The sequence below is a fragment of the Acomys minous genome (genome assembly GCF_964271855.1).
Source record: "Acomys minous genome assembly, chromosome: 1".
Taxonomy (NCBI): domain Eukaryota; kingdom Metazoa; phylum Chordata; class Mammalia; order Rodentia; family Muridae; genus Acomys; species Acomys minous.
This window is the reverse complement of record NC_140483.1, coordinates 135,686,739-135,701,843: the sequence shown is the minus strand read 5'-3', so window position 1 is coordinate 135,701,843 and position 15,105 is coordinate 135,686,739. Positions and strand designations below refer to the sequence as shown.

General features: G+C 34.3%; 1 protein-coding gene across 6 annotated transcripts in view; it reads right to left on the bottom strand.

Annotated features, from left to right (window-relative positions):
* EPHA7 (EPH receptor A7) overlaps positions 1 to 15,105 on the bottom strand; it is a 149,727-nt gene that overhangs the window by 76,306 nt on the left and 58,316 nt on the right. The gene's annotated exons all lie outside the window — the stretch shown is intronic.

Below are 15,105 nucleotides of genomic sequence, written 5' to 3'. Positions count from 1 at the left end.
AACTTACCTGGGCAGCAACAAGAGAGCAATTCTATTCTTTGGAATATAAATTAGAAATAAGACCTACTTTCTGTAAGTTTTTGATAAATTCTATCCACAAAAATAGTGACTTTTCCAAATATAAAAGCAGTTTGGCCATTCTGTTCCATTGCATTATTTTATGGTGGAAGGTAGGAAATCTGTTTCAAAAAGTTTCAAACAGCTATTTTTTTAAAAATGTTCAGGTTTATATAAATATGTTCTGTATATGAGAGATTTCTCATATAGGTAACTGGTAAAAGGAAAATATTCCCTTTTCATATAAAATAATAAGAGTATCAGAGACAGGCCTGCTGTTATTCTTAGCACTGATGTCAAAAATGCAGCTCTGAGTTGGAAGCAACTCAGAAGAAGTAAATATCATAGGGCAAGTCTGGGGTCACAGACCAATAAAGTCTGTCCAGCAAGATGGCTCATAGAGAAAGGGGACTTGGGACACAAGTAACGCTCGCTCTGTGTTCACCTCCATGGGACTTTTGTGATACTAGAACATCAGCTGTGTTATAAATAAGCCTTTCCCTCTGCACTTAGTTGCACTCAGCAAGGAAAAAAAGGAGGGAGAAGAGAAAGCAATTGTAGGATAGAAAAAAGGAGAGATGTGACTGAAGGAGAAGAACTGGGAATATGTCAAGACAGCAGATAAGGAGCCTAAGAATGTGATTGTACGAAAAAATACAACAAGACAAGCCAGGGGAAGCAAAACAAGACAGAGGAAGCCACTTTCTATGCAAAGGAAGGTCTGAACCCACTGCTTTTGTTAAGGCCTACAGATTCAAAGAGCAATGGGAATCCACTTCTAAATCTTCCTTTTTCTTAGGATGTTACACACTTTAGCTTCGTAATTCTTGCTTAACACTCTGAAAGTGTACCAAAGTTTCATGTGGATAAACATGCAAGCAAAAGGCTCACTCTGGTCAACAGTAAAGAGTAGAAACCAACTGAATGGATTAAATGAAAAACAGCATTTTAGGTACCTTGTAAATTCTGATAGAAGTAGGAGAATGAACACTCTGCTTATTAGAATCTGAATCAAATCATCAAAATCCAATTTTCTCTCCAGACTAGCACTCTACCAAAATATAGTTCTCATGGTCTGGCTGTGAGTGAGATTTAAATCAAATATACATATTTACAAGTATATAAAACTTCTCAAAGATATTAACTGTCTGAATATTCAAGAAATAAAAACAAAATCAGGTCAGCTTTAACTATTGTACTGTTTGAAGGAGATATAAAGAACATTTGTTTACAAATCTAAACAACTTCTGATTGTTGATCTTCAGAAGATTTTAATGTCATTCCTATAAGATCATTATCACTAAATTTCACTTATCTGATGACCAAAATACAATAAAAATTGACTAGAAAGGTAGAACATTTCCTGCATTTTGGTGGCAATTATGCATAGTATGATATGGAATATATAATGCATTTCTATAGGATGAGATGAATTAACTTTGTCATAAAGTACATAAATTTGAAAATGTACACACATATATGTACATTCTATTGCAGTAATGATGAAGACTCAACATCTGTCACACAATTCAATTGCCACTGTCACTGAAATGAAATGCATGCATATTTAGAATGTTCAAAATATCATTAGACATACTACTTGATTGAGAAGTAATGGTATTTTTGAAATGAATTGTATCTAATAAACCTCTATTACTTGCGGGAATTATACGAACTATGAAAGTTTTGTTCAGATACTGGACAAATATTAACATTACTTGCTCAAAGAATATTCAGTAATTTATAATTTTTTATAGTCCAGGTTATTGAAAGTGTTATGCATTAGGTTATGATAGTAAAGGAGAATTTAACCAGAAATATAATTATCAGCATGATTTTACCATTTTAACATGGTTCTGCTTTGCTACAGTTATATTTACACCACATCTTTCCAAAGATTCTTCCTGGCACATTAGTGTCTCCAACGCGTAACTGCTTACAGAACATAGAGATTAACTAATAATACAAGTTAGGTTATTTTCCCAAGCTCAAAAAGCAATTGATTAACCTGAAATTGTCTACTGTCGTTATGGTCTACTTGTTGTGGATGAATTATTACATAGAAAGTGACTTTATTTTTCTGTAGGAATATAATCTCAGCTCAAGATATTTATTGCCTCAATAACCAAAGTTATTTTAGTCTAAAAATGCACTGAAAAAAACTATGTTAATGTGTGTATATATATATATATATACATATATATATGAACTCAGAAGGAAAGCTTTTCTCTCTCTCTCTCTCTCTCTCTCTCTCTCTCTCTCTCTCTCTCTCTCTCTCTCTCTAGTTTTTCAAGACAGGGTTTCTCTGTGTAGCCTTGGCACTCCTGGACTCACTTTGTAGACCAGGCTGGCCTTGAACTCACAGAGATCTGCCTGCCTCTGCCTCCCTAGTGCAGGGATTAAAGGCATGCTCCACCAAGCCCAGCATCTTCTGTTTCTGAAATCGTTCATAAATCATAATCAGGTTCCCACAAATTCACTATATGAAGTCTCTATTATTTGACTTCAGTTCCTCTATCTCTAAATGTCAATGATATGCCCATATTCTAACCCAAATGATGATATTGGAAATAAAATCAGCTACTTACAGATATACACTTTTATGATACAAAGGTTCCAAACAGATCACCATAATGATGCATTTAAATATTATTAGATTTGTAGAGTAATAATAAATTTTAATGTTTTATCAAAATGTATAACACAAATTCATTAGTTGTGTGTGCATGAGTCTGAACATGTAGAGACATAGGCCTTACTAAGAATTTCATAATAATAAATCACTTAGAATGATTCATTCTGCCTAATTTCAACTGCATTTTGTTCTGTAGTATAACTTTAAAACAATTATTGTGATCATATTTAATAAATAAACATATTCTATGGGAAATATGCAATTAAACTATGGTAAAGATGAGAAAAATTGTTTCTAGATGGAAAAATGGGAAATAATGCCTAGATTAAGTAGTAATGCAACTTTTATGAAGAGATGTTATATACTTGAATACATAGTTATATATTAAAATGTAATCAATTGTTTTAATTAAAATGGTCAAATTAAAGTTACTCAAGCATTAAAGATTAAAATAAAATTATATTTTAATGGTGTGTTATTTGATCTTATAAATATAATCATAATCTGTGGTCTTATGGAAATACATATGCAGGGCTGCAGATAGACAGATGGAATCTTAAGCTGTAATTGTACCCTATAAATAATAGAAGTTCAATCCACATAGTAATGACAGCAATTTTTATTTCTCAATTTCAGCGATATATTTCTCAATTTTTATATAAGTTCATACTTGATTCTAGATCTCAAACATACAAAGACCACATTCTGTAGGTAACTGTGTATGTGATAGGAAAGTACTCGTTTTTCCCTGACTGTCATAATTCTTGTCCTAGAAAGTATTTTTCTGCGTGGCACATTAACCTCTGCAGTGCACTAGTGATCAAAAAGTCTTCTCTTCCCTACAGCCTACAAATTTACTCCTTAAAATTGTGTTATGGATTTAGAGCACTTTGAGACAGCCAACCCATTTATTTCCCTCTGTACTCTGATTTATTCTCAGGGAAGTCTCAACTTTTTGAAGTGTGCTGAATAGAGAAGTAAAATACTACATAATTCCAAGCTCTAAAAGCCATCAATGTCCAATCATTTGGGTGTAAAAGACAGTTAAATATTTCAGAGTGTTTGTGCATATATATGTACATGTAAACTACAATGTTAAAACCATCTGTGTCATTAGTCAGTGTGAAAATTAAGCAATTAATGTCCAAAGTTAGGCTGAAGGTCAAGTATCTAACCACAGAAAAAGAAAAACTATTTTAAAAAATGGAGATGACAATATAAAGTAGAAAGGTAATTTTAAGTCTTTCTGATTTTGATTTATCTTCAACCCAATTGTTTAGATTAATGCAAAAAAACCACCCTTATTCCTAAAGTAAAATAACCCACCGATGATTATTATCCAACTAACATCAGCAGATGGATCTAAGTTTTAGCTGTATTTACTAGCTTAGGACACATCCTCCCTGGATAAAGTGAAAAAAATTATAGGTAAACCAAGGAGAGAGATGTGACCAGCATTATCATAACTTTAAGTGTTAAAATAACCTGTAAGTTGTGGATGTATATGTGTGATAATAAATATAATTTATTCACAGTATCTATTCGAAAAAAATCTAAGACGTAGTTTTGAGATTTGGAGAGCCTCAGATCTCTTTCAAGAACTGTGTGGTGAAAGGACCCAAGACCCATTCAAGCACACATAATTCAGAAGGTCTGCCTGCCAGCAATAAAGGCCGAAATTGGATACTTGGTGAGATTAATTACCTAGATAGGGGCTGATAATGCAAGTCAAATGGGAATGTAATTAAAGTGCACCTTCCATGAAAATTATTCATTGCTGATGGATCAAGTGACAGATAAATCAAAAGGCATTTAAAAAAAAAAAGCCTACAGGTTAACTTGAAGCAGGTCCTTCCTCTTTTTAAAGCTCTGTAATTGCAGGTGTGCAATTCACTCTTGCTGTTCTGTCCCCACCAAGATACCAGAAGACAAAAGGGTAGATTGTAATGTAATCTATGAGAAACAGAAGCCAATAGGAAAACCATTAGGATCATGGTTACAAACAAAAGGTCAGCTAGACTGGAACCAGTTGGCTGGCAGCTTTCAGAAGAGTGTCACTCTCCGCTCAAACTATAATGGAACTTGCAACCATAAAAATGGCAAGTGATGAATTAATAAGTTGACTACTCCCTAGGGTGCAATTCTTACAGATGAAAGGCATGCTGTGGCAATCAAACAGAGTTATAAATTAGATAAATCGAATGGCATTAAAAACCATTTGCATCATTATTATTAAATAAAGTCTTCCTGGATGTGCTGTTAATTCTTTACTGTCAATACATTTATTTACACCCCAAGAACAGCAAAAAACACAATGTTTTATAACAGTGGCAGGGTAATTTCAGCTACTCAGAGGAATGCTAAACCTAATTTCCATATTGAATTCTCCTAGATATGTTTATTATACACCTAAGAGTAGATAGATGAAACAAAACGTCCAACCAAGTCATAGTTACTGGAAAAAGCAGTTTTATGTGCTACTTCTTTGCTGCTCCAAATAATTAATACATCTTTCTCTTACTGATGTCTATCAAGAATAAATATAACAGTCTTCTTGTCTTCAAGAACAAGCTTGATGGTGTATAGGAAACCTAGTTATTTGGTAGATGACATAATTCACTTAAAAAAGCTTTTAATGAAAATATATAATTTGGATGGGTACCACAAAAAACAACAAAAATCAATTACTATTGGTTGGCTTTTATAAATATATAATTGTGTGTGCAAAAATCTAAATTCAAATACATTAAAAATGCCAACTGTACCAAATATAACATAAAAATGGTTTTTTTTATATTTAGCAGTTCAGTAATAATTTTTATTTAATAATATTTATTTACCTCTTAAAATATGCTGAGATTTCTTATATCTCTTTACCACCAATTAAACCCTTTACCCTTGTTCCTGGAATATAGCCAGAGCCTACTTGTGATTATCATATGTATCCGATATCAGTGTCAGATTGACTTTGTCTTTGTGTAACACGTCAATAAATACACCATGAAGATTTTTACTGATTGATTCATTTCCATCCTTGGTTTGTCAAAACACTCCAAGTTCTACTATTTATTTTTTTCCAAGATATATATTATTTTATTAATTTGTTCTTGTTACATCTCAATGGTTATCTCATCCCTTGTCTCCTCCCATTCTTCCCTCCCTCCCATTTTCCCCTTATTCCCCTCCCCTATGACAGTTCCTGAGGGGGATTTCGTCCCCCTGTATATGCTCATAGGGTATCAAGTCTCTTCTTGGTAACCTGCTGTCCTTCCTCTGAGTGCCACCAGGTCTCCCCCTCCAGGGAAAATGGTCAAATATGAGGCACCAGAAAAATGTTTTAAGTTTCTAAAGCATAACACAATCAAAAAAGATTTTCCACTGATCTATCAGAAATTGAAAAAGCTAAATATAATTTAGTTCTAATGAAGATATATTCTAATTTGTTTTATATAAAAATAAATTCAATAGGGTTCTAGTTCTGAGAGAAGGAAAGTTTAGAGGCAAGAAGACAGACAATAGATTTCAACAAGGAAACACAGGCTATGAATGTGGAGTACTGAAGATGAAACCATAAAAGCAGGTCCTCAGAATAACTAGTCTCAACCTCGCCATTTCTAAAGTTTATGCATTAAAAGTGAAATAGGCTCATCAAACACCCAATACATTTTTTTTTTTACAAGACAGTGTTCTTCACATCCACTGATGTCCCTAATTAGTAACTTAATCCTAAACAAAGTATAAAGTCAACTGCTCTTGCTTCAGAGGATTAGTTGGGGTTTACCCAGAAAACAGACTGAAGAGTCACCAGGACACATTAATTACTATCCACTCACCACTTCTACGTTGGGTTGAAAAAACGAAACTTTAAAATTGTTGGACATCATTTTGAAAGACATTAGTCCTTTTCTGACATGACAATGTTTGATGCAGCAAGTATACAATAAAAATTACATTAATACCCAAGGGTTCTTGAAATATTTTCATGGTATTCTGATTAAAAATATCTTAAAATTTAAAAAAATACTATATGAGAAAATTAAGTGTTTTAACAAATGTTGAAAATAGCAAGGATAATTTTAAAGCCGTTAGGCAATTTGTGTGTGTGTGTGTGTGTGTGTGTGTGTGTGTGTGTGTGTGTGTGCTTTCCTGAAGATCAAGCCAACAGAGCACGTACCACCACACAGAGATGTAACCAGCTCTATCACTATCACACACATAGGCATCCAACAAAATCCATTCACACTTTAAAACAGGTGAGCATGCCCTATGATTCATAGTTTATGATACAGGAGTAAAAGAGAAAAACAATGGGGAAGATAGAAAATGCAAAATAAAACCACATTATATAACTACAAGCTATATTGATGTTCATAGCAATATAAGTATAGTTACAGACCAAGGCTCTCTATGGAAAGTATACTGAATTTATAACATTCAACTTTAAGAATGATAACCTATTACAGGAGAGACTGTTATACATCTAGTTTTTCTTTATAGAATTAACATCTACCCATTTTTGATCTCCATTTGTGATATTATACAGTTCTCAACAATAAAATTTATATGAGGCTAAATTTGGGTTCTTAGTGATGTCAGGCATGGAAAAAAAAATAGAATGAAATGTCAAAACAAGGAGAAAACAAGGTTATGATAATGCATTAGAGGAGAACAACGGGAGCCATTTCTTTCCAAACAAAACTCAGACTCATTTTCTGTCTTAGTCTTTAGCAGTTTGATAAATGTTGTATGAAATCAGCATAAAAAACCAATCTATTGCAATTCAGTTCAGCCAACACCAAGCACGCCTGCTGCATATGCCACAGTGTATTTGTTTTTGACCATGGAAATATGATTATGATGTTTTCTACCCCAAATTCCCCTACATAACTGTGTTTCATAACTCTAAATGTTCAACTCCAATGGACTTCCTCTGTCTTTATTTGAATGACCTCCTAAGACATTTGAATCTATCAGTACCTGCCGGGAAAAAAGTAGCATTCCCTCCTAGCATCGTTGTGTCAGCCTTGCTGTCTACTTCAGATGCCGTTCTTTACATGTTCTTCTTGTAATGTTAGTATTCTACCAGCTCTTAACTTCAGGAAATCTAAAAGCATTCTCTCTCTCTCTCTCTCTCTCTCTCTCTCTCTCTCTCTCTCTCTCTCTCTCTCTCTCTCTCTCTCACACACACACACACACACACACACACACACACACATACACACACACACACAGACGCTCACACACACACATGTGTGCGTATATGTATATATAGCTATTGCTATTTATGTTCACATTTGTACAATAAATTATATATGGTATCACCTGACACATCCAGAGTTAATAGTTGTGATTAAAAGTATAAGAAACACTTGAATAATGCACTCGTGGCAATTACTAAACAAATGTTCGCTTTTTATCATATATAATTGTCTTCGTGGATGCTATGATGAGTGCTCTGCATGTTTCTTTATGTTGAACTTAATGACCAGATATTATCAGAACTTGAGATGCTAATTACCTGATGTCAATATGCAATGAATAATTAAGAACTGCATGTCTTAAACTGATGGTGACTGGTTTCACATACCTAGCTATGTTTCTTGTCAGCAACGGGACAACTATCTACAGGTTTATATGTGTGTTTCTGTCACATATTTTGTCACAGAGCATACATCATCTGTTCTGCATGTCCCAGATTAATTTTGTTAGGATGGAGCAATTATCTCTTCCTTTTTGATTGACCTCTTTGTAAATGAAGTGCAGGAAAGTTGGATAATTTTTCATGGATCTTTCACCTCTTAATTGATTCTGTCTATTGCTTCTAAAAGAACAAAGTCATAAAAACCGATTTAAACAAGTAAAGATCAGCCTGTTGCAGTTATAATTGACAGTTCTGAGAAGCAAGATCTTGATAGTGTTCTGTCCTTTACCCTATTACTTGGATCACTTGGTTAGAACTGTTAATGATCCTCGTGAATCAATGTCTTTTCTAGGTACCCCCAATTCACTACATTGGTGAATAAATACAGATGTTTTCTGGATAGCTCTGCATCATTCCACCAGATTGCCTGTCTGAATCAAATTTGTTTCAATTCATCACCAACAAAGCAAGGAATAAAATAATCAACATTTACTCTCTCTTTCAGTAGACTGGTACTGAAATGGGGCAACCAAATGCAGATCAAGGTGAAGACCATCTCCTGCAGTTCTCAAGGTGATACCACCATGTAGGTTCAGGAATTCGAGCGGCATGCATGAGTGAGATTGGAAATGCATAAAAACTTGAGCTGGCAAAAACTGTGTTCTATTAATATATGGGTCAAAGTGTTTATCATCATCATTATCGTCGTCATTACCTGTTCATTTATATGTCTTCTTTCAAACAGAAGCAGCTTATGAAGCTCTATTCTCTGGCTCTTTATTGTCTGAAATAAAGCCTGTCTCCAGAATGCTTTTATTTTAGTAACAGAAATGGTTTGGCAAGTGGGTCACAAGAACAGATTAATGATGCACACAACAGAGCTGTCTGTACACTGGAAAGTAATCACTGAGATAACTGGTGTGGGCCAAAAAAAAAAAATTAAAAATATTTAATATCCTCTATTTACCAGATTCAGATCAGAGTAAAGTCTCAATAAGAATATCATCATTAAAAAAACACTTATTTATTTATTATGTACATACAGTGTTCTCTCTACATGCATACATACACACCAGAGAAGGGCACCAGCTCTCATTATAGATGGTTATGAACCACCATGTGGTTGGTGGGAATTGAACTGAGGAAGTTTGGAAGAGCACCAAGTGCTTTTAACCTCTGAGCCATAGCTCCAGGAGCACCAAAAGATTTTTTAAAAAATATTTTCTGACAGGTTAATTCCTGACAACACCCAGCCTACCTCCAAGAAGATGGTGAGAATCAGAGAACTTCCTTATAGAGATGACTTCAAATGTGGCAAAACAGGCACTGGGCAAAATGTTCTCATTTCTGTCACTGACAGAATTCTGCCTAAAAAATGGGCAAGCTTGGATGCAGGCAGAGTCGACAGCCAAACTCTGATGAGACAGCATAAGCAACTCCTCAAAAGTTCCTGCCTCATAAATATGTCTGTCAGATATATTGGGCCAGAAGGCTGAAGATGATGCTCCAACATTATACAGAGTTTTGTGTGACTACTCAAGCAGCAAACTATCTCTGTTTGTTTGTTTGTTTGTTTGTTTTTTTCCGTTTTGGAAGCTGCTAACCTGCATCTCTGGTTCACTAAGGTAATTAACTTTTATTCCTTCTCAAGTCTCTGATGGTGTTGAAGACCAGATAGTTTAGTTTTTCAATTAAGCTTAATAGTTTAGAAGATAATATGTTTTTAGGTCTAGATAGATGTTTTAAGTTGATAGATATGAGATATGATAAATAATGATTTTCACTCAGAATTTTGGATGCACCAAGATAGGAATGTTTTCTTCAAGACTGACAAATACAAATAGCCAAAACATTATGAATGTAACATTAATAAAATTCCTGAGTATTTCGTGGATCTTCTTGCTGTATGTTGTTTATTTTATTTATGTGTAATAATATAAATGTATACATAAAAATAAATATAATAAAAATTGCAAAAAAGTACCTTCTGAATTAATTGATATGAGAAAGATTTTATGTGTTTGAATTTCCATTATAGTAATACTTTTATTATTTTATTACTTTTAATTGCTTATTATATCCAGAAACATATAATAAATTCAACCAATACCTATCAAAGATTATATTCTGAATTTTATTTCTTGCATATTTAATTTAGGTCTTTAAGTGAACAGGGTTTTCATATTCTCACTCCTTAAAAAAAAAGAGCATGTAGACACACTTTAGTGAAACCAACTTTCTATTTTTCATTTAAATGATTTTTTTTTACTTTAAAAGTGAACTGGTTATTGCTTTGTAAATATTGTTTTATGTGATGCATTTCAGTTTGCTAATGCCTCGACTCAATAAAATTTCACTAGCAATATGAAAGACCATCTATTAAGGATAATATATAGTTTGCGAATTACTTTACATAACACTATCATTATGGACTGTTCATGGGTAATAATCCAGGATTTATTTAAAAGAAGCGGTTTAAATTTAGTAAGTTTCAAATTTAATTCTCAAAAATATAGCTATAAAAATTATTTCACAGGAATATTATATAAAGCACTTACTTCTTAATCATGTGCAAATTGCTAGATTAAAATTGCCAAGATTATGACAAACTTTTTTAAGCTTGAAAACTGAATAAAAATTCCTAACTAATTCGTAGAGAATTTTGTGGCAGCATCACTGTACAGCCTCCTTATCTCATTAGATAATTAATCATATTGCCTCGGGTACAGAAAAAAAAAAGCATGAATTCAGGTTGCTTTTACTGGGGCCCTCACTAAACAAATTCAAACATTTTAGAGGGGGAAAAAAGCACAAATAATGTAAATATCTAAAACCCTCACAATTTGGCCAATACACAAAGAGGCAGAAGCCTTATTTAGCCTCATGCTCATAGAAAATTAATATGTTCTTTCTAAAATACATTGAAGTCCAATTAGTTCGCAGATGAATGGGTATATCAATCAGCATAGTCTTTTGGAGCATATGATTCAAAGCTTGACTTGAAGTTGTATTCCTATAGGTCTAGACTCTGAAAGTCCCTAAACAAAGCCCAACAGGGTTCAGTTTTTCCAGTGCTGGGTGAGAGATCAGTCTTTTCATCTGTGTGCTCTTACAGCCTGTCCTCATGTAGGTGTAAGGTGGGGAAAAGGGGGGTACAAAGGCAGTTTCTGGGGTCATTTCTTATAACGTCATGGATGTTGAGGAACCAGATTACAGTAAGACAACATTTCCCCTCTCCTTCTTGTACAACCCCATCACCTGATACAGACACAGACACACTGGGGGTCCAAGCTTCAACATAAATATTTAGAAAGAACAAAGTCCAGGTCTTCTCCTGGAGATAACATAGGTGGGCTTATGGGTGCATGTTTTAATAAAACTAACATCTTTTCTAAATGATTTATTGGTGTTTTTTTGTACTTGTAGCTTTTTGTTCCTAGTCATGAGCTGATTATATCTTATGAAGATTGTTAAACTTTAATATTACTTTAAACTAGTAAATGTCCTAGAACAAGAAGCTGTATTTTCATAATAGCATGTTTCTTTAAAATATAAACTAAGGTTACATATTTTCAAGAAATGTAAAATTCCACAACTTAAATGGAATTAACTCATTTTACATATCAACCATGCAGGTTGATTTGTGCCGATTTTAAATCATGGGAAAGAGATTATTTGAATTAATTTTTCAGAAGAGTATTCTTAGTTGAATCATATTAATTTATGTGAATAAGGCTATTTCTGAAAATTAAAGAAAATGACTTGTGGTAGCATCTTTTGGTATACCTTTGGTTATGTATTATACTATATAATATGACATTACCAATATATTTTATTTGGAATATTACATCAGTATCACAAATCAAACAAAAGGGAAGACTCAAATAAATCTTAGATGGAGAAATCAGATCTGGCAATTGAAAACCATAACGTTAATTAAACTATAATATGCAATTCTATTTTTCTTTAAAGAAAAAGAAGGAAATGGAACAAGAGAGTTATTTTTAAAGGATATTTTGTCATTAATCCCCTTCCTCTCAACAGCTCATACTTTAGTTAACCTGAGAATTGCCATGTAATGGATAATACAAGTAATCAATTTAGAAATAATCATTGATTGATTTATACACATATTTTTGAAAGTTCTGAGATAGTATAAGTAACTGCAATAATTAGATTCAAACAATTTACTGGTGATTCTCTAAATTCACCTTCTTAAATTCAATATTTTACCTGTTAAATTTCACAAAATCATCCAAAATTTTAATATATGATATGAGTGCTATAAAACCCATCCATCACCATAAAATAAACCTCACAAATAATAAGAGAAAGGAGACTAAGACATCAGTGGATATTAGTTTGTCTGCACTACACTGACTGATGCCCAGGTATACACACCTGTCTTCAGAAAATGTCTGGTTCAAACGGTTTTGTTTTTTCAGAATTAAGTTTAGAGAGGTGTTTAAGGCAATCTAACTGGAATTGCCAAATAATAGGGAGACAGCCCCAATTGGCCATCTCTTCTCACCAAATGAAGCTTTCAGTCCTGGGATTAAGTAACATATAATAGAGTTGTTAGCCAAAGTGGTCCCCCGGGAATCCCCAAATAACCAAGGCAGATGCCAAGACTATAGGATGCTCTCCACAATCTGACAGCAAGGCTTATTGCTGAAAACAACACCTACACAACTCATTGAACAAGAAGACGCTGAGCTGAGCCTCTCATTGTTTGTTTTGTCTAATTCCAAATGTGTAAGTTCTTGGTTTATCTTATCATATATATCTTATTATTATTCCATAGAAACCTGTCTGCTTTCTAATGGGAAACAGAAATGGACAGAAGAGGAGGTAAAGAGGAACTGGTAGGGGTAGAGGAGGGAGAAATTGAAATCAGGATATGCTATGTGAGGAAAGTAAACATATTTACAATAAAACGGAGAAAGAGAAATGTATTGTGGAAGACACACAAAAATGAATACGCCGTTAACAATGACTTGCTTACTCCCAAACCTAGCTCTTCTCACTGCATCAGGACTTATTTCCCAACAGCAAGGCTCCTGCTAGCCCTTCAGGGAAATCTTCCCTGACCGAACCCAGATCATCGTTGGCCTCTAAACACAGCGTGAACTTTGCTCCCTGATTTTCTAATGTGATTTAGTTTTATGTAATGGACGTTGTGATGTGGTAGTCACAGTCTCCTTGGTGAAGGACAAAAGAACTTATTTTACCAGCTGCTGAGATAGCTGCCAAGAAGCACAGCTCACTTCCCTGCTTCCACCAGATTTTTTTTTTTTTGGTCTGAAAAATGATACCATATTATTTCCTAGTGGAACTTACAGTCAATATCTTGGAAACACTGAAGTGTAAAATTCATTTCAACAATGGGTAACATGGAAGTTCATTAAATGGGGACCATTCCCTGGAGAATGAAGAAGATTCCAAGAAGTCTGTCTCACAGCTCAATTGGCCCCCTTTCCACTTCCCTCTTCCCTGGCTGTGTGATCTCAGCTCCACCGCAATCAAGCTGCTCACGCCAAACTCCATCTTGCTGACTGCTTCTTCGTGACCCTGATTTCAGAGACAATCCATTTCTTCCTCAAGGAGTTACAGTTTTTATCTAAATTTTCCCCTAATGCTTTCCAGAACACTTATAGCAGGCCATAGACCATATTAAAACACTGTAGTGTATGTCACACATTCCTCAACACAGTCCATAGGTAGCTGTCATTAGACAGTTGTAATTTAAGCAGGACACAGGGGGTTAAAATTAGCAAAGAAACTAAGGCACTTCTTGTAGTGCTATTTGGTTTCAGACTCAGCCCATGACCACAGGACCTTTCTCTAAGCGTATTGCAATGTTGAAACACTCCATCATCTAGTGCAGGGCCACTTTTAGTCTTGTTGATAACCTAGTCCTTGGCTATGTCTTCTAAATATCGACTGTGCAGCATCTTTCAACAGCATCAATTGAGAAAAGCTCCAATTTCTGAAACTTCTTCCAGTATTAAGTTTTTTTTTCTGGTGGTTTTAGAAACATTTGGCTTCTCAAACTGATTTCCTGACACACATTTTTCATAACTTATTAAATGTAACAAAAGCTGACTAAGGAAGACATTTAATTTATCAGTTTAAAAAATGAACAAAACCTCATATTAAACTAAGCTACAAGTTCACAGTTACCATTTCTTTAAAAATACTCACTACATTTGCCAAGTATGTGCTACAAAATTATGGACAACCACAGGCTCCCACATCTATTGATGAATGCAAATTGTAAAAAGCAGAGTTTTCAGATTAAAATCACTGTAGTGCTTTGAATAAAAATGGTCCCCATAGGTCCATAAAGAGTAGCAGTATTAGGAGGTGTGGCCTTGGAGTGGGTGTGGCTTTGTTGAAGGGGTGAGTTACTAGATGGTGGGTTTTGAGGTCTCAGAAGCTATAACCAGTTCACCTCCATCTGCCTACAGTTCTGGATATAGAACTCTCAGCTCCTTTTTCAGCACCATATTTGTCTGCATGCTGCCATGCTTCCCAACATGACAAAAATAAACTAAACCTCTGAAGCTGTAAGCCAGCCCTAATTAAATGTTAATCAAATGGTCTCTTCACAGTGGTAGAAAACTTAACTAAGACAAGCATATTCTATGCAGTAGAAATTTGCTTAAAAATATTCAATGAGCCGTGCATGGTGGCACATGCCTATGATCCCAGCAATCTGAGAGGCAAAGGCAGGCGAATTTCTGTGAGTTTAAGGCCAGCCTGGTTTACA